This window comes from Erythrolamprus reginae, chromosome Z (genome assembly GCF_031021105.1).
Source record: "Erythrolamprus reginae isolate rEryReg1 chromosome Z, rEryReg1.hap1, whole genome shotgun sequence".
NCBI classification, from domain to species: domain Eukaryota; kingdom Metazoa; phylum Chordata; class Lepidosauria; order Squamata; family Dipsadidae; genus Erythrolamprus; species Erythrolamprus reginae.
The window spans coordinates 38526470-38552133 of NC_091963.1; the positions used below are offsets into that span (position 1 = coordinate 38526470).

Here is a 25664-nt window from a genome sequence, read left to right on the forward strand (position 1 = left end):
CCCCTTTGGAAGCGAAAACCTCTACCCCTGGAGTTCCTACCTTGGGAACGAAAGCGGGGGGAATACTGACCTGGAGATCTCTGATAGGAAGCCGCTTGATCTTGCTGGCGCCCCGGGCGACGAAAGGACTGCGTTTTGGTAGCCTTTTTTGTGGTTGGACCCAAAACTTTCTTCTTGTCCGTGGTTTCCGTGAGGAGTGGATCCAGAAGATCACCGAAAAGAAGGTCGCGCTTTAAGGGTCCCTGGGATAACTGCCACTTCTGGCGTACTCCCGCTTGCCAAGGGCGAATCCATAGGAGTCTCCTTGCCGTTGTAGAAGCTGCAATAGACTTAGCAGAAAATCTAGTAGATTGCAAGGTGGCATCAGCCACGTACTGGGCAGCTGCAAAGACCTTGTTGAAGTCTTGTTGACCTCTCAAGTCATCGGGAGGAATATGCTGTTGAAGTTGGCGAAGCCACAGCAGCATGGCTCTGGAGAAAAAGGAGGCTGCTGCAGAACTTTTAATGGCCCAGGAATCTGCGGTGAATCCTCTTTTGAGCATTTGTTCAATACGCTTGTCCTCTGGGCGGAGGACTTCCTCCGCCTCTCCTGGCACAGCCGCTGCCGAGTGAAGGATCTTGACAGGTTCATCCGGTTTGGGAAAGGATAGAAGCTCTTCATAGGAAGAGGAAAGTTTGTACAACTTTCTGTCTTTGGTGGAGGGATTAAGGCCAGAGGCTGGGAAATCCCACTGTTTGAGTAAGGCATCTTTAAACAATTTAGGCATAGGAATTACCTCGTTATCCTCCTGTTCCTCTGTGAAGTAAGGTAAATTCTCCTCCGGGGGATCAGTGGAAGTGGAGGCTTGTTTCTCCTGGGCCGCTAATCCCGTAGAAATCCTAGCTTTGAGGAGGAGAGATTTGAATAATTGAGAAGGGAAAATGGTAATTGGAGAAGGAACCTTTATTTGGGATTCCTCATCATCTGATAGGCCTTGAAAAGGGTCCTCATCATCCTCCATATCCTCATATTCGTCCTGAGAGGAATCTGAATCATCCTGAATAGGAGCTCTAACCGCTGGGGAAGAACCCAAGGGGCGGGAGGGACGAGAAGGAGGAGGAGGTAAGGGAAGCTCATTGATGGAAGAGAGTTTGGCATCAATGGCCTTAGACAACACAGCAAAAATAGATTGGAACTCAGGAGGTAAACTAGAAATATCAGCAGGAATGGCAGAAGAATCCCTAAAGGCCTGGGAGGATCCTGGCTGGGGGGAATCTTCAATAATATCTGGTTCCTCTGGACCTATGCCCCATAGGTTAGGTTGGGGTCTGTCTAGGTTAGGCTCATCCAGAGATAACACAGGGACCCCAGAAGGAGGTAGACTAGAAGCCTCTGGGGGGTCTTGACTACTGAGTACTTGGGCCTGCACTTTTAAACGTTTTGCTGATTTGTCATGGATTCTTTGTAGGGCTAGGTCCCTTCTCTTCTCGGCCCTGGTGACCTTGGTCGAGGGGCGGGCCCCTGGAGAAGAGGAGGAAGAGGCCTGGGGGATACTAGTAATCTCATCGCCTGTAGGCCTGGCCTCTCTGGGACCTTTAGTTGTGCCTCTCTTGGGAAAAGTAGCCATAGTCTGACAATTAACAGAAGACAAGGCTGAGCCAATAACTGAATAAATAAGGAGAAGAATTTCAAGGACTTCCCAAGAGGAATGGATCCTGCTTCGAGGCCTCGAAGCTGCTGAGACGTGAGGACAATCTGGGCAAACCCAGAGTTCGTGTCCCCAAATCCAGCGGGGCCAGCCTCCCTAAACTTTTCAATTAAGTAAACCAAGGCACTCTGGTTGGAGGCTTAGCCGGTGGAGAATTTAGCCTGGGCGTCCCAAGGCCCGCTCCGGGATCCACGCGGTGGACTGAGGCCTACGCGGCTGGCAGGAGGCCAACACGAGAGGCCTAAATTTAAAAAGGGCGCGAAGGCCTTCGCGCCGAAAAATCGCTCCGAATATGGCTTAAAGGGGAAGCGATCGACTAAGTCCAGGAGACTAGAAAGCCGTCTCACTCCGCAGGAGGTATTTCTTAAGCCCTTTAATATATATATACAATAAAGAATCAATAAATCAATAAATTAATACTTGCACCAGAACCTCCAGGCCAAAGGATTAAAAGAATCCACAAGCGGCCGCGGGGATCGTACACGGCAAAACCGCCGGGGGAAAACGAAACCGCAACTTCTCCAAAGTAAAAAAGCCGAGCCGCAAACGGCTGGCGCTATTAGTGCAAGTAAATAATAATGGTAAAACAATTCTTACTATTTTTGAAGGAAAAGATCGAAGGGAAGGTGTTAGAATGTTGAACGAGCTATCACAATACAACCGCAGGATATGCGAACTGAGCGAATTCTGGGGAAGGGGCGGATCCGGCAAGCTTTTTTAACACTAGGCTCAGTTCCACCGGATTGGACGTGAGCAACCCATGTGACTGCTGGACCCGCTCCTTCAGTACGGAGAAAATGATTCAACAAATGCTGAATTTTCCCTGACTTATTTACAAATAGAGAAAGGTCATGATGGCTATTACCACTATGCTAAAGTTCCATACATGATGTGAGATACAGTAGTTCAAATTCAGAGTCTTCTTATAGCTTTATTGTTGTTGTTAGTTGCAAAGTCATGTCCAACACATCACGACCCTATTGGCAATGTTCCGTCAGGTCCTCCTGTCTTCTATCATCCCCCGGAGTCCATTTAACCCACTGCAACAATATCGCCAAAAAGGCTTCTAGAGTTGTTAACCTGATCCTACGCATCTTCTGCTCCGGCAATCTCACACTACTCACCAGAGCCTACAAAACTTTTGCCAGACCAATCCTTGAATACAGTTCATCTGTCTGGAACCCCTACCACATGTCGCACATCAACACCATAGAAAATGTCCAAAGATACTTCACCAGAAGAGCCCTTCACTCCTCCACTCGAAACAGAATGCCCTACGAAAGCAGACTATCAATCCTAGGTCTTGAAAGCTTAGAACTATGACGCCTAAAACACGATCTAAGTATTGCCCACAAAATCATATGCTGCAACGTCCTGCCTGTCAATGACTACTTCAGCTTCAACCGCAACAACACAAGAGCACGCAACAAATTCAAACTTAATATTAATCGCTCCAAGCTTGACTGTAAAAAATATGACTTTAGCAATCGAGTTGTCGAAGCATGGAACTCATTACCGGACTCAGTAGTGTCAACCCCTAACCCCCAACATTTCTCCTTTAGACTATCCACGATTGACCTCTCCAGGTTCCTAAGAGGTCAGTAAGGGGCGTACATAAGTGTACTAGCCTGCCTTTTGTCCCCTGTCCAATTGTCTCTCCTTATGTCATATATCATATATCTTTTCTTCCTTTCATATATCTTCTCCTCTACTTTTATATCCTTTCTTTATATATAATACCTCACGTCTATCCTCTTCAATATGTATTGTGTATTGGACTAACTAACTAACTAACTAACTAACTAACTAACTAACTAACTAACTAATGCCTACTGCTTCAGTGACTCCATCCAAACCCCTCATTCTCTGTTATCCCTTTTTTCTTTTGCCCTCAGCCTTTTCCAGCATCAGGCTCTTATCTCCGAGTCTGCGGAGAGGGGCGGCATACAAATCTAAATAATAAATAAATAAATAAAAATAAATAAAATCAGTGAGTTCTTCCTGGCCAAATATTTGAATCTCATCTTCAGGATCTGGCCTTCTAAGGATCAGTCAAGGTCAGTCAAATGTCTTAACAAATGTATTATCACATAAATTTCTGTAATCCCAATCTGCTTCATGAAATGTATGGAGTACAGCACAGAGAGGAAAGGGAATGGAAGGTTTGATTGAAAAAAGAAGCAAGAATTACTTCTCAATAATGATCATTTACGAGCAGTAATTATATATAACACAAACTCGTTCTAGCATCCGACAATCATGTATATTGTGAGGAAAAATGTGGTCTCTATTTAATCCATAGCAAATTATGTTAAATCTCCTGAGGAAAGGTAGCTCAGCTGTTTTTGGTATAGAATCAGTATTTGGCCATTGATTGAAATGGCCACTGTCACTGATCTTAAAGTCAATGAAACAGTATCCCAGCTGTTTGCTATTCTATTGTTTAGATGTTGACGGCTAAGCTTCCCTGTTCCAAAATAGGGGTAGAGCATCACTGGGTTCTTTTGTACCATTGCAAAATTCTTTCTGTTCAAAACAGTATTATTCTTCCAATATGGCTACCAACCGCAAATAAACACTGGAGCACAGTAATTCATCAGATCCAATAATCCAATAGTAATTCATCAGCTCCAATAATCATAGCATTAGGATTTAATAAGTTTTTATACTTATTCTGTGAGCCGCCCCAAGTTTTGGAGAAAGGCGGCATACAAATCTAATAAATTGAATTGAATTGAATTATCTTCTCAATTTGCCAAAAATCCAATGGAAATAGTTCCATAACAATCTTCATCTAGATACAACCATTAGCAAACAACAAGCATATTTTGGCCCAAAGTGTTTCTTGGCCAAATTTCAATACTGCTGCCTAATAAATGGATCAGTACAGATTTTTGAACTACTTTTTCTTTCCTGGCAGTGATTACCTATACCATAGTAGTCCTACCTTGGCAAAAAAATAAAATAAAAGCAGGGTTTCTACCATTTTGGGACCCTATTGCTTTCTAGATATTTGCACTGTGTAATTTGTAAGGGAGAGAGCTTTCCAAGACTACAAATATATGTATATATTTTCTTTTCTTTTTTAAAAAAATCATTATTAGATTTTTCTATTAAAAAAGACAGCAAACAAGACAAACAAAATAATATACAAAATACAAAAAAGATACACAAACCAAAACAAACATGAAGAATGGTCACTCACTTTTACAGATATTTCAAAGTATTTCTATATATGATTTCATATTACAATATTATCTGACTTCTTTTAATCTCCATTAATATTTACCAAAGACAATTATTTAGTCTCATACTATATTTTCACATCCATATCTTCTATACATATAGTTCACTTGTTGTTTCTGGGAAGAGAGAGTACAAACATTTAGAGATTCATCTGGAATATTCCTTGCTTTATGACCAAATTTTTGAGTTTTTATTTTGTTTCAAACAGCTGTACCATTTTTTCCACATTTCATAAAATTCAGAATCTTCTTTTTTGCATATCTCCATACTTAATTTGCACATTTATGAACATTCTAATATTTTTCTAGCACCATGGATAAAGAGGGGATACTGTCAGTTTTCCAATTTTGTACATCTATTATCCTGGTTGCGGACGTTATATGCAATATTAGATAACGTTCTTTTGTGAATTTTGTATGAAATATTCCCAATAAAAATATCTCCAGCCTTAGATCAATTTTCTGTTGTATAATTTCCTAATTCCTAATTTTGTTCCAGAATAAAGTTTCAGACTTTAGGACACATCCACCACAAATGATAGTAAGTCCCTTTCTCTTTTATACATTTCCAGCATTTCGAAGACACTAAAGGAAGCATCGTTGCCAATTATGCTGGAGGTATGTGCCAATGGTAAAACATTTAGTGATAGTCTCCTTATATGATGCTGCTAAGGTCAGTTTATAATTTATTTCCCTAATCCCCAAATTTTCCAAATTTTTTGTCCCAAATATATGTATATATTTTCATTATACAGAATGTGAAGTAAGCTTTTCGAATTGAATTTATTAAATGTTATCTCAATGCACATTTCCTTGGAAAAAGCATACTGAATTCAGTAAGACTTGTACTGAACATCAGAGATTTTTAACAATCTCTCTCTCCTCTCATAGTAGTTTACTATATAAGTTTAGTTTATTTTACTATTTTGCTAGATTTGAAAATAATATACTGTGGAAAGTCCCCACCTCCCCAGATTAAAATATTCTTAATATTAAAAAGAGGCAGGATGGAATATTTTCCCTAAAGAAGAAATGGAGAAAAATCTTTTAAAAGGCAGAAAACAGCCCCAGTATTTCTGTCGTAAAATCAGCCTCAAGCAGAAGCTTGAAGAGGCTGGGTTTTTTAGGAATGGAGATTTTTTTATCCAGGCCAATCTATTCATAAGCAAAGAGATTCCAAATAAACAACACAATAGGTAACGAGCCAAAATTGACAAGATTAGCTCAGACAAACACCTAGGATTTGCATTTCTTCTTTTGCCTGTAGAGCCAGACATGACCTCCACATGACCCCAAAGGAATAGGGCAACAGCTATTAAAATATTAAAGATAAGGTGATCAGATGTCCAGTTTTTGACGGGAGAGTCCCGATTCTTAACAATTTGTCCTGCGGCGTTTTTAAAAAGTCTTTAATTTTTTTTTTTACTTTACGAGGCGACAAGACTGCAACAGGAGGCAAGGAGTGAAGCTTTGCTCCTGAATCTCTTTCACAATTTGATCGGACCTGGAGGGACCAATCATAGATCAGGGGGATCTCCAGAATTCAAGAGGCAGATTGCCGCTGCCTTGGAGGATAAGGATAACCCTGCAGCTTCCGGGAGAAAGAACTGCCATGGCAGAAACGACCACACAGAAGGAAGCTGAAGAATGTGAATCAGAAGTTGATCAGTGAGAAGATCAACAAAGAAATTTTGAAAATTGAGCTGAATTGAAGGAGAGAAGTGACTGTGCATATTGTAAACAGTTACTTTGTAGCAGCAAGAAATCTAGAAGGGCTCCGGGATGAAAGAAAACAGAAAAATAAATTAAACTTTTATTCTTTTACCGTTTGGGACTTATCAAAGGAATTGCAAAATGTGGATCATGGATTGAGGACTAAATAGACAATACTGGGTGTGGATTACAATAAGATTTGGACATAATAGAGGAAACAAAGAACAGACACAAGTACTTGGACTTAATTGCTATGGATTCGAACGGGACTTATCGTGTGGAATTAATAGACCAAATTTTTAATCAAGAAAAAAAAACCCGGTCAATCATGTCGCACTTTACCAATATTAAAATATGGTCACCTTAATTAAAGAACATATTCCCAATAACTTGGGGTTGTGCAATATGCATCAATTTGAACCAATTCCATTCTAAATAGATGCAATAGAGGAGCTAATAAAAGCTATTCCACTAGCCAAGTATATAAGTAAAAATATCAGTGAGCCTTTTCACTTCAGGTGGAAGTTGATAAAAGTGATCCAATTTACTAATTTGTAGAATACATAAAAATAGCAAGAAATAAAAATAATTTCAGGATAGCAATTGTTTTCTTATACAATCATAAACCATATTTTTTTAAAAAAAATACTAGTTTACTATAAACAAGCTATAGTCTAGTTCAAACACTTGCTCAAGTATTTTTGCTAATAGGAATTGCTAAACCAAACACATAAAATGTATACATTCTTGTTTAGGATGTCCTGCATCATCCTAAGGCTGGTTTGAAACTTTAGACCATATAATAAAAGATAAGTTCAGATTAACTGTAACAGCTTGAATGATTCAGCATTGACTTGAAACATTCTTGTCTTTTTGATAAATGGGTCTGAAGCTCATTTTAGAGGAGGTAGAATGACAAGAGATGCTTACAAAGCAGTAGCTGCAAAATGATTCATGTAAGTAAAGCCAGCCAGAATTTATTATACCTGGAAGACTTCTGGATTTTTTTAAACTATATTTTTTTCAAAAATACAATTCATGTTAGGACCATATCTCTGACAGACTTTGGATTTTTTTTTTACTATACAACTTTCAAAATGATTCAAAAGAAGTGCTTTGAATGTTAAATGAGTATAGTTTTCAGTTATTCCTTAAAGTAGCCCCATTTTTAAACTTTGTTTAAAGATGCCATTGCTTTAAACATTAATTAGTAAATTCCTTAAAACAGCAGAAATACTTTTTCCAAGTGTATTGGAAAGCCAAGAAAAAAATATCATGTTACTTGTGAATATCAAAAAAGTGCATCATGACAACCTTCTGTTGATAAAAAGCACTTTTTTCTCAAACATTTTCTAGGATTGTCATGCACTTCAAACTGAATTTGCAGATACCTTAATGTTTCAGAAAGAGATAAACTCAAATTTGTTTGTTTAATTCATATGCCACCCATCTTACTAGTTCCAGCATATTCCAAAACATCTTCTGGTGTTCAAATCCAAAATTGTGAGCAGCCTTATAAAATACGAATAAAGCCTATTCATTATCTGAAAATATGATCCAGTAATCTGAAAATACACTTTTGCTAGAATTAGAATTGAACAACTTTCTTCTGCACCTTCATAGATACATACATGTGGTTAGACTATCACCCCAAAATTACACTGTCTTACTTCCAAAAGAAGAAACTTTTAGCAACAAAGAACAACTCATATTAATTTCCAGATAGATTGACCAATGATTGCCTGACAGTTATAGTCAAAGTTTTGGGAGGATATTAGACACAATGATTCTAGTGTACTTTGTGTTTTTGCTTTGGCTCTTGCTTCCATTGCCATAAACAAAAAGCAAGTGGAGTACAGATAGTGTTCAACTTACAACCATTTGTTTGGTGAATATTGAAAATTACAATGACATTTGAAAAAATGATTTATGATTGTTTCCCCACACTTACAGCATCCCCATGGTCCCTTGAACAAAATCCAGACAAAATGCCAGCTTGGTCATTGGCATCTATTTAGAACTCACTTTTTGCAACCTTCTGACAAACAAAGTCAATGGAGAAGCCAGATTCACTTAAAAACCTATTATTAATTTAGCAACTGCAATGATTCACTTAACTGTGGCAATAAAGGTTATAAAATGGGGCAAAACTCATTTAACAAAAGTCTAGTTCAGCAAAAGAAATTTTGGACTCAAAAATTATGATTGGAAGTCAAGAACTACCTATATTGCACCCAAGGGCAATACCTGGGGTACCCCAGTTTAAGATTTCCATAATTTTGGAATGTATGAATTTCATCTCCCACAATGCTGGCTGAATAATTCTGAGATACAATTCTGTAGAATTTTTAAATTCCCCCAACATGCTGCCTATGGAATTCTGGGACTTGAAGTCCCTCCATTTTAAGAGTTGCCAAAGTTGAGCAGCATTGACTTAGTTTACATTTACCTGGGAAAACATACCATATTCAGTGAGAACTGGAACTAAGTCCATTGCTTAGAATAATACTATGGTTGCAATCTTATGCACAATACAGTATAATGAACCCCATTGAATAGGACAATACTCAGAAACCTGAATGCTCAGACCAGGCCAACCTTACCTACCACAGCTGGCTGCGCTGGAGAAGTGCTCAGACCTGGCCTGAAGGACCACAGGACGGCAATCCCTCTCCATTATCTCTATGAAAGGCATTCTTACGAAGGAGACTGATTGCCCCAAGAGACTGACAGAACTGAAGCCACGCCCACTTGTTCTCCGTCATTGCGACAGCTGGAAAAAAATATCACTGCCTGCTCCGGACTTCCCTCCGTCCTTTTCCCCGCTTAGCAGAAGTTGCGCGCGCGCGCAGTGCGGCAGACTGTACTTACCTCGCTCCTGGGGGGGGTGTCCAGTGGGGTAGCTGTTATGTCATCTTTTTTAGGGGGAGGGGGTTGCTTACTCGCCATCAGTTCTTTTCACGAGCAGACCCGGTTTTTATTTCGCCTTAATTTCCCCTCCGAAGGTGCGCCACCCCTCTATTTCACCTTCTTTCTGAGCGCCTCGCGTGCACTCTCGCCCTCTCCAGCCGCAATGCAGCTTCCCCACAGGACCGGGGCCCAATTTGCTTATTCGGCGAGGACTCGCAAGGCTATTTACCTTACGCTTCCTCCGGTTTTACCGTAGTTACTGCTGCACCATCCGAGAGGAGCTGGCAAAAGGGAAAAATATCGTCGTTGAGTAGTTCAGCTTGGGAGCAAGATTTAACTTTATCCCATCACCAACCCCGACTCTTGACACCAATCGCTTACCGCGGTCTACACTGGCGATCACTGCTTACTCTACAATTGGCGCTGCGAACTCCGTGTTACCAGGAAGCGGGATGGGTAATAGCGAAGTATCTGGGGGAATGCCAAAAGAAAACAGACTAATGGAAATTATATTGAATTTTGGATAACTACCGATAGCTCCATTCTCTGGTCATCCGGCTACTGCCTGATCCAGCGATCTTTCACACACTCACATATGCAAAGATGGGGTGGGCTTGTAGATGCATTTCTTTTGGAGGTGTTGTAAGAATTCTAGAAGAATTCTCAACAGAACAGAATACAGTAGAATGGAATAAAAAAAATTATTAGTCAAATGTGATTGGACACACAAGGAATTTGTTTCGGTGGGTATCCTCTCACTGTACATAAAAGATACATTTCTCAAAAATCAGCACTTATTATCGTAGGATAATGAGAATAAAGATCATGATGTTTCATCTTTTGATGGGAACCTAGTGAACAGCACAACTTCATTGGTTAGGATTTTTAAAGAGGAGCATTCACACTGCCACCTCTTCTGCAAATCTGACATTGACATAAATTGTGAGCCTGGTTACCACATCCAGGAAGGGCACCATGCATAATTAAGCCCTTTAACACATGCAAGTTAAAATGTAAAGATTCAAGGGACTATATTCATTCTACATTCTTTGTGACTTTATGGTCACAAAAATGAAGGGCATTCCTTTTACCAGTCTCTAATTTTCCCCCCCTTAAACTTCCCGTTTTCCCCCTTGATTCTAGAACTTATTGGTGAGCTCTCATCCAAATGGAAATCCAATATCTCCCTGTTTATTTTTTAAGAATAGCCAAAAATAGTTAATGTTTATATAATTTTAAAAACACCCCTCCTGCCCACACACAAAAAAGATATGAGCGTGTTCACTAGACCTGCATACAAAAAGCCAGTTTGTTATTCAGTGTTATGCAGTGTTCCATGGATGGAATTGCCTGCTGTCACTGTCACCATTAGGTAAGCTGAGAGCAAAGTATATAGGGTGTGTTGCTTGGCCTCTGACTTCTTTTGTAGCCACAATTGGCTGCAAAACTGGTCACGCTTGCTGGAGATGGCAGCTTGAGCAGCACCCACAAATCAGCTGTTTCATAAATGGTGGGACAGCTTGCTGTGACCCTTTGGGAAGCTGGCACAAGGGGCCAGTTGCCCCTCCCAATCTCAAACAGGGGGGATAACATTCCCCAAAATAAGGCCAAGCACTTATTTCAGGGTTCAAAAAAATATAAGATAAAGTCTTATTTTCAGGAAAACACAGTAAGTGCTATAAAACCTATAAACCAAATGAATAGTTTGTTGTCTTATTTGTATATTTTGTGTTGTTTTTGCAATGGGAAAGCTTGAATGTCTTGAAACCCTTTCTTAAGGTAATCTCAGTATATCTGGCTCTGTTCAACAATTGTTACACAAATTTGAATGAATTTAGCATCTAATTCCTTTACTCTGTTTATAGGGGCTTAATAGTTTAGGAAAGAAATCAGCTGCGATGAATATTTTTAAAATGTTTTTTAACATTTTATATAAACCTAAGTACTATATATGTTTCAATAATTAGTCAGAGGTAAAAAGAGTGGTTATGCCTCTTGTTTCATTAGTGTAACACAATTTGCAAACTTATTCTAATCTACTTTTTCGTAAAGCAGATGATAAAATATATTTCATAAGAATTTATTTATTTACTTACTTACTTACTTACTTACTTACTTACTTACTTACTTACTTACTTACTTACTTACTTACTTATTGGATTTGTATGCCGCCCCTCTCCAGAGACTCGGGGCGGCTAACAGCGACAATAAAACAGTGTACAACAGTAATTTGGTATTGATCATTAAAAATCTATTAATATAAAAACCAAACATACATACATACATACATACCATGCATAGAATTGTAAAGGCCTAGGGGGAAAGAGGATGCTAATACATGATTACTGATAATTTTTTCCTAACATAAATAATATATTTATCTGTATTTTTAATAAGGTATTTAGCTATTGGTAATGAGAGGGGGAATCTTTTTCCCAGGGTGTCAAACTTAATTTCATTCAGGGCCACATAAGAATTGTGTTTGACCTGGTGGAGGGGTTGGGTGTGGCTGAGGTGGGTGTGGTGTGGCTGGATGTGGCCAGCTTGACATCCTGCAGCCTGTGCGTGGCCCTGCCAGGCTCTGTTTTCAACTGTTAAGGCCGCCTGCAGCTCTCCCAAACTCTATTTTTGCTGGCAGAGGCATCATGGGCCAGATCCATCATCTTTTTCAAAATGGCCCAATGGGCCAGATTTAAACATCCCATAGGCCAGTTGCCTACGGGCCTTGAGTTTTGACACCTCTGTTCTTTCCTATTATGAGAAATATAATCTACATATCTTTGTTAGCATTTGCGTACATTTCACTGTCGAGTTTTTTCTTCCAAACTGCTTTTAATGGACAGAGATCATGAGAATGAAATTAGATAGGAAGATCATAGGCCACATTTGATGGATCATCTTTCTGCCTTGAAGAGATTTACTTCAATATTTCTCCAGGGAGCATTTCTGTGTCATTATCAAGCAATTTACTAGTTTTTAGAGCTGGGTTTGGATCAAGGGATCTAGGGCAATATTTAAGGATCTTAATGTGTGAGGAAGTATATCTTTTGAAGATCTCCTTATATGAATTTAACTAAATACTTTGGAATTACATTAAATGAAAATAGCAATGAAAGTTGAGTAATATTTTTATGCTTTCATATATAATATATTTAATACATAAGCATTATTCTATAACACATAAGCATTATTCAGAATTCTATTCTATTCTATCTACATAGCTTTTCTACACGTTGCTAATGTAATTTTTTTGTTGTTATTTGAATATGAAGTTGCTGAAAGTTGATTTCATAAGGTTATATTAAGCCTAAGAATAGAAAAATTATAGCTAATTCATCACAACAAATTGTTATCTAAATATGCTATTGGAAGTGACCATCATTAAAATAAACATATTTTTGGAAGCTTTATGTCAGTAATAGCAGCCAAAAAGTCTGTTTTAATAATCCAGTGCAGAAAGGCCAAAAAGCACTCTCTGTCTCTCTCTCTCTCTGTCTGTCTGTCTGTCTGTCTGTCTGTCTGTCTGTCTGTCTCTCTCTCTCTCTCTCTCTCTGTGTGTGTGTGTCTATGTCTCTGTCTCTCTCTCTCTCTCCTTCCTTCCCATCTCCCTCTCACGTATCTTTGCAGTATGATAGAAAGTTCAATGAAATACCATTCCTTAAAAGAAAGAAGACTGTTGAAAGAAAGAAAAAATCCTCAGCCACACTTCATGCCCTGCAGCTCAGATTTTACAAACTTCCTTACACTACAGCTTTGTAGTTAATTACATAAAGGCCTGAGAAAACAAGAATAAAAAAACAGAAATAACTGAAAATTGTGAATGATGTTTTGTAAAGCAAATCCTTTGTACCAAAGTCTGTATAATTCCCAAGTTGACTACTGCTTACTTTACATAGAAAATCAACAGATTTTGGCTGATGGCAAAATTATATATCAGGAAGCTGGTTTCTGTGAGAGAAGGAGAGCAATAACACCAAATTTAATACATGTGCTCCTCTTCACACCTGAAATCCTGTACCAGTAATATGTCGCATGACACCAGGAAGGGAAAACAGCTATTTGGGCCCCATGTGGACATTACCACTTAGCGGTGTATTCAGTTTTGTTGCTAGCAGTAGACATGAATGATTGTGTCTTGTGTTAATTTGAGGGGATAGCACATTTACACTGTTATACAAGCTGTACACTGATTACTTCAGATTGTTGCCATGTCATTTCTTCAGTGTTGTCACAAGAAAAATATACCCTATTTTTCAGAGTATAAGATGCACCTTTTCACCCCACCACCACAAAAGAGGGTGAAAACTTGGGTGTGTCTTATACACTGAATGTAGTCCCACCTAGCCATCTTCAAAGAGTAATTTATCTCCTTGCTGCAATTTGGTCATGACCTTTAAAGCCCTACATGGCATTGGACCAGAGTACCTCCGGAACCGCCTGCTACCGCACAAATCCCAGTGACCGATAAGGTCCCACAGAGTTGGCCTTCTCCGGGTCCCATCGACTAAACAATGTCGTTCAGCAGGCCCCAGTGGAAAGGCCTTATCTGTGGCGGCCCCGTTCCTCTGGAACCAACTCCCCCCAGAGATTAGAACTGCCCCCACCCTTCCTGTCTTTCGTAAACTACTCAAGACTCACTTATACCGCCAGGCATGGGCAGTTAAGACACCTTTCCCCCAGGCTTTTTTATACTTTGTTTTATGTTTGGTATGAATGTGCTGTTTGGTTTTTTAAATAATGATAGGGTTTTATATGTTTTTAATATTAGATTTGTTCAACTGCTATATTGTTTTTATTACTGTTGTGAGCCGCCCCAAGTTTTCGGAGAGGGGCGGCATATAAATCTAATAAATAAATAAGTAAGTAAGTAAACAAACAAACAAACAAACAAATTTACCTCCTTGCAGCAAACAGCAGAAGAGGCTGATTAGCACAAACTAAAACTGCACGGAGACAATTTGCTGCAAGGCTGAAACTGGCTGTTTGGTTTTTTGCTGCAAGGAAGTAAATTAATAACTATAAATGCCTATAGAATGTTCAAATTATTAGACTTATTTTTTGAAGACTGCTTCATTGTTGTTCTAGACAAAATGAAGAAGCTTTTTAAAATAATTGCTTGATCTGAAGCGACCCAGTGCTAGTGAATCTTCTTTTAAATAGCAGAGAATACTTCCAGAAAGCCACATCAATTTTAAAGATCTGTAAAGTATAATCTGAAATGTCCTGTTTTAGAACTAAGTATTAATATTAAGATAAGGCAGCTGAGTTAAACCCTGACTAAATCATGTTAGGAGTAGTTCTATTTAAATAATTGGGAGGAGGTAAGTGTGATTACATGTAAGAAAACTTAATATACTGTCATAATGTAAATTTTTCCAATTCTTTGCTATATCTATGGGTCAGGCTCACATGTACAGAGATACACAGCAAACAGTGCAGGTGAGCTTACCGGCCGCTACCGGTACACCCTTTGGGATCATTGCGGGTGCATTGAACGGGTCCAAAGACGGGCTACAAGAATGGTGGAAGGTCTTAAGCATAAAACGTATCAGGAAAGACTTAATGAACTCAATCTGTATAGTCTGGAGGACAGAAGGAAAAGGGGGGACATGATCGAAACATTTAAATATATTAAAGGGTTAAATAAGGTTCAGGAGGGAAGTGTTTTTAATAGGAAAGTCAACACAAGAACAAGGGGACACAATCTGAAGTTAGTTGGGGGAAAGATCAATGTGAGAAAATATTTTACTGAAAGAGTAGTAGATCCTTGGAACAAACTTCCAGCAGACGTGGTTGGTAAATCCACAGTAACTGAATTTAAACATGCCTGGGATAAACATATATCCATTGTAAGATAAAATAGTATAAGGGCAGACTAGATGGACCATGAGGTCTTTTTCTGCCGTCAGTCTTCTATGTTTCTATGCGCAGAAGCAAAAAAAAACCTCCCAAAATTTGTGAAATCTCAGGCATGAGAGCATCCTCGCCTGAGATTTTGCTTCCTGAGCTTGTGTAGAAGCAAAATCCCATGCATGCACACATCGGGGGCATGGAGATGCGTTCGCAACTCAATTTCTGCCACTGGAACCCTGATCCCAGCCGTTCCAGCTGCAACCTACTACTGAAACAGTGTACATCATCTGTGCTATTTGCTGTTTGGCAAATCACTAGGAGGCAAATCACTTTTCCGTTGTTTTCCTCCCCCAAAATTAGGGTGTGTCTTATATACGGTGTGTCTGAAAAAATACAGTACAAAATGTGAGGGTGTGTACTCACTTCTGTGACATAATTTATATTAAACTGCATAAATGGTAGTAATTTAATAATAGTATGGCTTCTGATAGTATAGTACAGTAGTACCTCTACTTACGAATGCCTCTACTAACAAACCTTTTGAGATACGAACCCAGTGTTTAAGATTTGTTTGCCTCTTCTTAAGAACCATTTTCACCTTACAAACCTGAGCCTGGGTGCGGGTGCTCTCTTACTGCGCGTATGCTTTTTTACTGTTGCAGGGATTCCCCTACCTTGTGACTGCCACCGCTGGGATTGTCAACATTGACTGGACTTTCCCTTTGTTTTCCAGCAGTTGGAAAGCACTGGAGAGAATTTCAGGAGGGGGCTCAGGATGCTAAGCGGGAAGGCAGACCATCCTCCTCCCAGTTGAGAACGATGGGTGTCAGTATCCATCCATGCCAGCTCCTAAAAGTCCCCGAAACTTTTCTTTTAAACTTTTTGCAGTATCCCTTGCTGGAGATTCCTCGCTGGAGAAGCCAAGGCAGCCCTCTCTGTTAAGGGCGGACAAAAGACAGCCAGGGCCCCTTCGGTTCTCGCTCGCCTGCATTTCGGAAAGCCGCATTGCCCGTCTGCAGGTCCCTCTGAGCAAGCATGGAGAGCCCTGCTTGTCTGCCCGCTTTGGGCCAAAGGGGAGTTGGGAAGCCAGTCACATGACAACCGGCGGAAGATGCTGAAGTGAGGACAGAGGGGCTGGGTGAGATGCCCCTTTCCTCCACCTCCACCTCCGCCAAGGCCCGCGGGGACAGCCACATGTTTCCCTTTGTCTCCCCGACCAAAGAAGCAGCAGCAAGTTGAAATTGTGGCCCAGTCCTAATCCGGCCGCTGCTTCGCCTCCCTCCTTCCGTATGTTAAAACTGCTCCGAGTCCTCCTCACCCCTCCTGCCCATCACCCAGTTGAACTGCAACTGCTGCCCACCAGGACCCAGTGAAGCCACCCCGGCCGTACCTGCCTCCCCCCCTCTTGCCGTAAGTCTTTCCAGGGTTTTTATTTTTCATTGCTCTAACTTGCTCCAAAAAAGTTTCATTCCAGCCTTAACTATGTCCTAACAATGTTCTCAGCTCTTACCCGCTTGCAAGGTCTTTCATTGTTACTCTCTGCGAAGAATAGCACCTGGTTAGGTCTGGAAAGAAACTTACTCAGAGCAAGTTAGAGTAATGAAAAAGAAACCTGCAAAGACCTAGGGCTTGGAAAACATTCTTCGCAGAGAGAAACAATGAAAAAGCCTGCAAGATAAGAACTGGGAAGATCATTAGCAGTTAGTTAGGGCTGGGGGGGGGAAAAGCTATATTCAGAGTATAACACACACCCTAATTATCAGCCTCTTTTAGGGAGGGAAAAAGTGAGTTTTATACACCAAAAAATACGGTATTTGAGACTATTCTCCCATATTGTGTGCAAAGCTAATGAGGTTTCCTAGTTGGATATAAAAGGTTCGATCTATATTAATTCATTACTGGTCAACTATGCTGTTGTTTTCTTCTTGCATTTTCTCTTTCTCAGAGAAATTCAATTCTGCAAATGAGTCAATAGGATCATTGCACTAGCAAAATCCTTCATTGTCGGCCACAAGCTGCCACAAACTGATAAAAAGTGACACAAATGCTTGGGGCTGACCTCCAACAAATGAACAAATAAATGTGAAGTACATTTAAGCTGGCAGACACACAAATGCAAAATTGACATTTATCGATTTTCACTTGTCACTCATCTCCAAAGTTTACAGAAGATAGGAAACCAAACAACTAGCTCTCTTTAGAGAGCTTTTTGTCATAGTAGGTAGAGCTTATCAGAAGAAATAACAAAGTTTGCAGAAATCAATTATTTACAGGGACAGCCAACTAAAATGCCAGAAGTGCATTTAAATGCATCACTGTGCCTTCCATCCCCTGTCCTAATGTTTCTCTCTTACTAGTATGATGTATGTAAACACTGTTATATCTTTGTATACCTTTAATACTATAATTGACAAAACAAATAAATAAAATAAAAATAAATAAATTGCAAGATGTACAATAGTTTTGGCCATTGGGAAGAAATGATCTCTTCCCAGTTATAGCCACCTGAGACATTAGAGCAGAGAGGAATGTTGGTCCCATCTGGTGGAAATCAAAAGAAAGTTGGTTCCATTCTCTGAGGTTGCTCCATCCCTTTGGAATATCATTTCTGCAGAGATTAGACTGGCCCCCACTTTGATATTCTTTTGTTAAGGACCTGAAGACCTGGTTCTAACAATGGGCCTGGAAAATCCAGTGTGGGATGGAGCCCATAAAGTGCTTCTTTTCATTGTGCATTGTCACCAGGAGTGGATCATTATTGTTTTTTTATTCTTTTATTTTTATTTTTTGGTAATCCAGCCAGAGTCACTGAGAGTGAGTGGGTAGCCGTATAAATCCTACAAACCAACAAACAAGAATGCAGCTGCGAGAGCAATCATGGGCTTCCCCAGGTATGCCCATGTTACACCAACACTCTGCAGTCTGCATTGGTTGCCGATCAGTTTCCGGTCACAATTCAAAGTGTAGGTTATGACCTATAAAGCCCTTCATGGCATCAGACCAGAATATCTCCGGGACTGTCTTCTCCGCACGAATCCCAGCGACCGGTTAGGTCCCACAGAGTTGGCCTTCTCCGGGTCCCGTCGACTAAACAATGTTGTTTGCCGGGACCGAGGGGAAGAGCCTTCTCTGTGGCGGCCCCGACCCTCTGAAACCAGCTCCCCCCGGAGATTAGAACTGCCCCCACCCTCCTTGCCTTTCGTAAACTTCTTAAGACCCACCTCTGCCATCAGGCATGGGGGAACTGAGACATCTCCCCCGGGCCTATACAGTTTATACATGGTATGTTTGTGTGTATGTTTGCTTTTAATAATGGGGTTTTTAGTGTTTTTAAAATTATTAGATTTGTTTTTACATTGTCTTTATTATTGCTGTGAGCCACCCCGAGTCTACGGAGAGGGGCGGCATACAAATCTAATAAATAAATAATAAATAAACAAACCTAATTGGTCTAGAAAAGCTACACAGACTAAAGCAGCTGGTTAGAGGTCCATTAGGAAATACCAGAGTCACAGATTAGGATGGAAATTTGAAAAATAAAATCTCAAACACCTATATTGTTGCCAAGAAAACTACAAGAAACATCATTTAGACTATATGTTTACTTTAGACTAATTATACTACTGTATTAGTATCTGAACTGTAGGGAATTCTCTGAAAAACATTGTCATGAGAAAATTATCTACTGGTTAGACATATATCATTTAAGATTAAAAGCTCATCTAAAAATCAACATAAGTTCCATCATGGATTCTTATGGAATGAGAAAAATAAAACCCCAACGTATTTTAAAAATCACAAAATAAGACAGGCACTATTAGAAATATGGAACAAAATAAAAATGGAACATTACAGGAGGATACCAAGGTGGTTCTCTAGTACGGAGGCAATAACCCAATTTAAAACCTAACTGCTGGAGATGTGATAATGAAAATTGGACCTTTTTCCATATGTGTTGGACATGCCCCCAAATAAAAAAAAATAGATTAAAATTGTGGATTTTTGAAATAACTAAACAAAAGCATAAATTGAAACCTGAGATATTCCTGCTAGGCATAATAGATCTAAAACTGAAAAACGAAGACTACTACCTTATTCAACATATCATCACAGCGATTAGGATGTGCATAGCATAAAACTGGAAAAGAGAAGAAACACCAACAGACAGAATCATGATATATATATATATATATATATATATATATATATATATATATATATATATATATATATATATGATTGTGCGGAACTAGATAAGTTAACGTTTGAATTAAGAAATAAAGACGAAAATATTATTAAATTTGGAATGAATTTTATAAATGGATGGAAAAGAGAAACAAAACTCTACACAGAAAATATATTTTTACTAGATGCAAAAGTAATAAAATTAATGGTTGTAACGAGATGTAAAAGAAAGAGTAAGATAATTTCTTAAAAGGTTTCACATAGAATGAAGATGGGCCGTTGGTGCTATATGTTGTAGAAATGTCGTAACATAAGATAGCTGTCTATCTAAATGGGTGGTGGTGGTTGTATATGTTTTTTGTTGTATTTTATTTTATCTGTATTTGTTGTCCCTTTCTCTTTCTGTATGTTCAACCCAAGACACTGTATTATACAACACTAAGTGAAAGATTATTTACTGTCTTGTTTTAACATGTATATATTCAATAAACCTTTTTTTTTTTTTTTTTTTTAAAGTTCCATCATTGGGAAGAGTTAGGGTTTTAGATTCCAGGATAATTAGAAGCAAACCATTTGTAACTTAATACAAACAGATGCATGGTCATCATGGAATCTGCTTGAAATAAAAAGCTATGCATTGGGGTGGCGCAGCAGGTAGAGTGCTGTACTGCAGGCCACTGAAGCTGACTGTAGATCTGAAAGTCAGCGGTTCAGATCTCATCACCAGCTCAAGGTTGACTCAGCCTTCCATCCTTCCGAGGTGGGTAAAATGAGGACCCGGATTGTGGGAGCAATATGCTGGCTCTGTTAAAAAGTGCTATTGCTAACATGTTGTAAGCCGCCCTGAGTCTAAGGAGAAGGGCAGCATAATAAATAAATAAATAAATAAATAAATAAATAAATAAATACATACATACATACATATATACATACATACATACATACATAAATAAATAAATAAATAGACTAAACCCATGATGGCTAACCTATGGCATGTGTGCCACAGATGGCACGTAGGGCCATATCAGAGGCATGCGAGACTTTGCTATGTTTCAGCTCCAGCGGGCATGCACACACTGGATAGCTGATTTTCAGCCTTAGGAAAGGCTGTTTTGTTCTTGGGAAGCTTCCCTGAAGCCTGTCTGCTCGCCTGCCTCACCCCTCCACTCGTGGCAGCTCTGCCATGAGCAGCCTGCCCGTTCTGACTCCGCTCTCCCGCCTTGCCTCTCTGCTCCGTTGTGAGAGGCAGCTCTGTCTGCTCACCCCACCACTATGCTATCACCTGCCACAAGCAGCCCGGCCAGGCCTTACCTTGCTCTTCCACGATCTCCTGCAGGTCAATGAACCATGGTGCAGGGACCAGGTTGAATGAATGACCCCAAGTCTGGCCATGCAGCCTGCTCTGTGCTCTGGTTTGTCAGGCATCTCTTGGCATGGCGATGGTGCCCTGAGCAAGTTGTGGACTTCGGGATCACAGTGCTGCTCCTAAAGGCCACAATTCATGTGGGGCGCCACCACCACGTGCACCGAGAGATGCCTATGGCATGGGGAGCAGAGAACAGCCCAGATAGCCAGAGCTGAGCCAGGCCGCTGTTGCTGTTGATCCCAGCTGCCGCTGTAGGCGCTGCAGTGAGATTTGGCAGCCAAAATCTCATGCGGCCGTTCTAGCGGCAGCGAGATTTCGGCAAAAAATTGATGATATCTTTGTTTTCACGCATGAACAGAAGCAAAAATACTGGTAATTTTTACCAGAATCATGCCAGTTGTGCATGCATGACACATGCATGCCCAGTGGCAATGGAGCTAAGCTATGTGCCCCATTTCCGCCACTGGAACAGCATTCCACACTGTTCCAGTCCGGGCCCTTCATTGAATATACAGTGATCCCTCGATTAGCACGGTCTCGATTAGCGCGAAACGCTGCAATGCGGTTTTTCAAAAAATATTAATTAAAAAATAAGTCCGCACTAGTTCTCTCTCTCTTTCTCTCCCTGTTGCCGGCGTGGTATATGAGAGAGAAAGAGAGAGGCAGAGGTCGGGCGCATTACCGGGAGGTGGAGGCGGCGTGGGGACGCTGGGTGCCGGGAACACCGAGGAGGGGGTGGACGTGGCCTCTCAGCTGCAGAGCCGAACAAGGGCGGAGGCAACGGCGGAGTCCGGCGCTGGGGCCATGCGGCGCCGCTCATCCAGGGGGGCGTGGACTGGCAAGTCGCCCTCCTTTTTCTTTCTCTCTCTTATACCACACCGGTAACAGGGAGAGAAAGAGAGAGAGCGGAGGGCACCTTGCCGGTCCACGCCCCCCTAGATGAGCGGCTCCGCATGGCCCCAGCGCCGCCCAGGCAAAGGGGAAACCCCAAGATCGCTTGCCGCTTGCCGTATTGCAGCGAAGGAGGCGAAGCAAGGCTCCAAGCTGCAATACGGCAAGCGGCAAGCGATCTTGGGGTTTCCCCTTTGCCTGGGCGGCGGGAAGACCAAGGGAAAGTTCCTTCAGCCGCCCAACACCTGGTCCGCTCCGCAGCGCGGCAGCAGCGAGGAGCCGAAGATGGGGTTTCCCCTTTGCCTTTACCCCATCTTCGGCTCCTCGCTGCTTCCGCGCTGCGGAGCAGATCACCTGTTGGGTGGCTGAAGGAACCTTCCCTTGGTCTTCCCCGCCGCCCACACGCAAACTCCACCATCTGCGCATGTGCGGCCATGAAAAAAATGGTGCGCATGCGTAGATGGTGTTTTTTACTTCCGCACCACTATAACGCGGAAATCGATTAGCGCGGGAAGTCTTGGAACGTAACCCCCGCGCTAATCGAGAGATCACTGTACATATACATATACACACACACATACACATAGACATACACATAAAAAATGGTTCCATTCACCTACTCAGCTTACTTTCTGAAAAATAAAGAGTTTCCTATCTACTTTTTCTCCTATTCTTCAAGTCTTTTCTTTAAGAAGCAAAAACAATGGAACATGCACCCATCTGCTTTCAATCCACTCTATGCTGCACAGGGGTGTGTTTCTCCCGGTTCGGACTGGTTCGCCTACATGGGTAGTGACCCAGTGGTGATATCACAATGTTGTCATGAAACTGGTTTGGTTGGCTCAGTCTGTGGGTGCCGCCATCTTTTATTTGAAATTTATTTATTTATTTTTTAATTATTTATTTTTATTTTTATTTTTTAAATCAGTTTTTTCTTCTATTAAACATGCACAGAAGCCAGGTTTCCAGCACTATGCATGCAGTATCCATCTTGTTTTTGGTTTGTTTGTTTGTTTTTAAAAATAGCACTGTACAGATGTATTTGTTTTTACTGAGCTCACATGCATTTATAAATACTTGAAAATAAATTATATATATACGGAGGTACCTCTACTTAAGAACTTAATTTGTTCCATGACCAGGTTCTTAAGTAGAAGAGTTTGTAACTAGAAGCAATTTTTCCCATAGGAATCAATGTATAAGCAAATAATGTGTGCAAACCCATTAGGAAAGAAATAAAAGCTCGGAATTTGAGTGGGAAGAGAAGGAGGAGGGAAACGAGGAGGACAGTCACTGCTGAAGGAAGAAGGTGAGGTAAGGGAATAAAAAAAAATCCAAAATTTTAAGGCTTAAAAAAAAAAAAGATGGACTCTGAAGCAGCAAGGAGGAACACGCGCCTCCCACACACCCAGCCCAGGCTAACTCCCCTGCACTGCGCCAGAGAGAGAAACCCAGGAGGACAAGAGGGGGGAACCTCCCGTTCCTTTGACAGAAAGGTGGCTGCTGCTGCTGCTGCTGCTAACTGCTTCCTCTTCCTTCCCATGCTGAAGGGCTCCCCTCTTCTCTTGCTCACTCGCTTTGTAGCCAGCGCCTTTCCTTCACTGTGGTGTCTCATCAATTTGGCTGAAGCTGAGTTGATACAGCCAGGGCAAAGTGCCCCCTTTTGCCCCCCCCCCCCCCCCCCACTCTGGGAGGCAACCTTGTGCTGAGTGTATGGAGGCAGCACAAGGAAGTCACCACAGCAAAGTGGTTTATTCCCTCTTCAAGCACCCAGAGAAAGGAAAATGCTTCATTCGCTCTGGGCTGCCCAGAGCGAAGGGAGCATTTCTTTTATCTGGGCGCTGGCAGAGGTTTATTCCCTCTCCAAGAGCCCAGAGAAAGGAAAATGCTTTGTTCACTCTGGACTGCCAAAGCCTCTTTAAGCACCACTGAAAGGCTCCTCTGGCAGCCCAGAAAAGCCCGAGATGGTTGGGATTAAAGGGGGAATGGCAGGAAACTGGCCAGGCCTTCATCCTGCTCTCAAATTTCCTGGGAAATTTTTCCAGGCTCAGATTCTTAAGTAGAAAATGGTTCTTAAGAAGAGGCAAAAAAATCTTGAACCCCCACTGCTTATCTAGAGAGGTTCTTAGGTAGAGGTACTACTGTATGTATGTATGTATGTATGCATGCATGCATGTGTATGTATGTATGTATGTATGTATGTATGTATGTATGTATGTAAATAGATAAATCTGCCTTGGCTCTAAGCAAAGCCACAACAACAGCTCTCCTTATAATAGATATAATATCAGTCACTTAATTTTTATTTATTTTAATATGAATGAACATTTCTAGTCTTTTGTATCTCTGAAGAGACTCTCTAAATCTCTGTCAATGTTAAGTTCTAAAGCTTTTTGTAATCTAGAGCAGACTAACAAATGTTTTTCTCCAGTCCAGATAATTTCAGTAAATTATGTTGGCCCTTGGGACCCATAATTCCCAATAAAACCATAACAAATTAAATAATGGTTTCTCACTCTTTCATGACACAAAAATGCCTGCCTTTGGTAATAGTTCTGCAATGGTTTTCTAGAACAGTAGTGTAAATCAGTCCGAAAGCAAAAGTTCTATCTAAAACAGCCAGAAAAGTAATAAGAATTGTTTCTCAAAGTCCTCATTAAAATATTTAAAGAAATAACTATTAGGATTTACATTATGTTCTGTGATTGCTAATATTTATCATAAAGACAGTAATTTTTAACAAAACTGTACCTGAAATGTTGTCAAGTTTCCTAGCTACCATTTTACTTTTAATTGTTATTGATGAAATTAATGAAATTAATGCTTTCCTATGTCAAATAGCAATAAATATTTAAATATTTATTTAACATTTCCCCCCTTTGCAGAGCTGGGGTGGGCATGACTTGCCTGTGACAGCAAGTTTGACATCCTGCTATAGCAAATACCTGATAAATCATAGTGACTGGGCTATTCAAAATGGTAAATGAACTTGTAGTTCAGTTATTGTAATGTCCTAAATACATGAATACAAAAATGCATTCATATATGGCACTGAGTGCCAAAACTGGACTGCACACGAGCATTTTTGACACTGAGTTGAAGCATGGGTGTGTGCACAGAGTGCGAGCTCCAGAAACTGGAAAAGTAGATGATCTTACTCTTCCGGTTTCTGGCATGCATGCACACATGAAGAGTAGCACTTGTTGCAGCTCTGCTTGGTCTTTTGGATGCCCTTGCACCTCTCAATCTACTCCCTTGCCTGCCACCTGGTCCCTTTCTGGGTGGTGGGTACATCCTTGATGACCCAGTTCTGCAGCCCCAGGGCCTGGATGAGTGTCAACAAGCTCAAACTCAACCCAGACAAGACGGAGTGGCTGTGGATCTTACCTCCCAAGGACAACTCCATCTGTCCATCCATTACCCTGGGGGGAGAATCACTGGCTCCCTCAGAGAAGGTTCGCAACTTGGGCGTCCTCCTCGATCCACAGCTGACATTAGACAAACATCTTTCAGCTGTGGCGAGGGGGACATTTGCCCAGGTTTGCCTTGTGCACCAGTTGCGACCCTACTTGGACCGGGAGTCACTGCTCACAGTCACTCATGCCCTCATCACCTCGAGGCTTGACTACTGTAACGCTCTCTACATGGGGCTACCTTTGAAAAATGTTCGGAAACTTCAGATCGTGCAGAATGCAGCTGCGAGAGCAATCATGGGCTTTCCCAAATATGCCCATGTTACATCAACACTCCGCAGTCTGCATTGGTTGCCGATCAGTTTCCGGTCACAATTCAAAGTGTTGGTTATGACCTATA

General features: G+C 40.9%; 1 protein-coding gene across 1 annotated transcript in view; it reads right to left on the bottom strand.

The window, feature by feature from the left end:
• THSD7A (thrombospondin type 1 domain containing 7A) overlaps positions 1–25664 on the bottom strand; it is a 367936-nt gene that overhangs the window by 336866 nt on the left and 5406 nt on the right. The window contains exons 3-4 of the mRNA XM_070730018.1: positions 9938–10027; positions 9786–9837 (exon numbers count right to left, since the gene is read on the bottom strand). The gene's annotated coding sequence lies outside the window, so the exon portion shown is untranslated. The remainder of the gene's footprint in view (positions 1–9785; positions 9838–9937; positions 10028–25664) is intronic.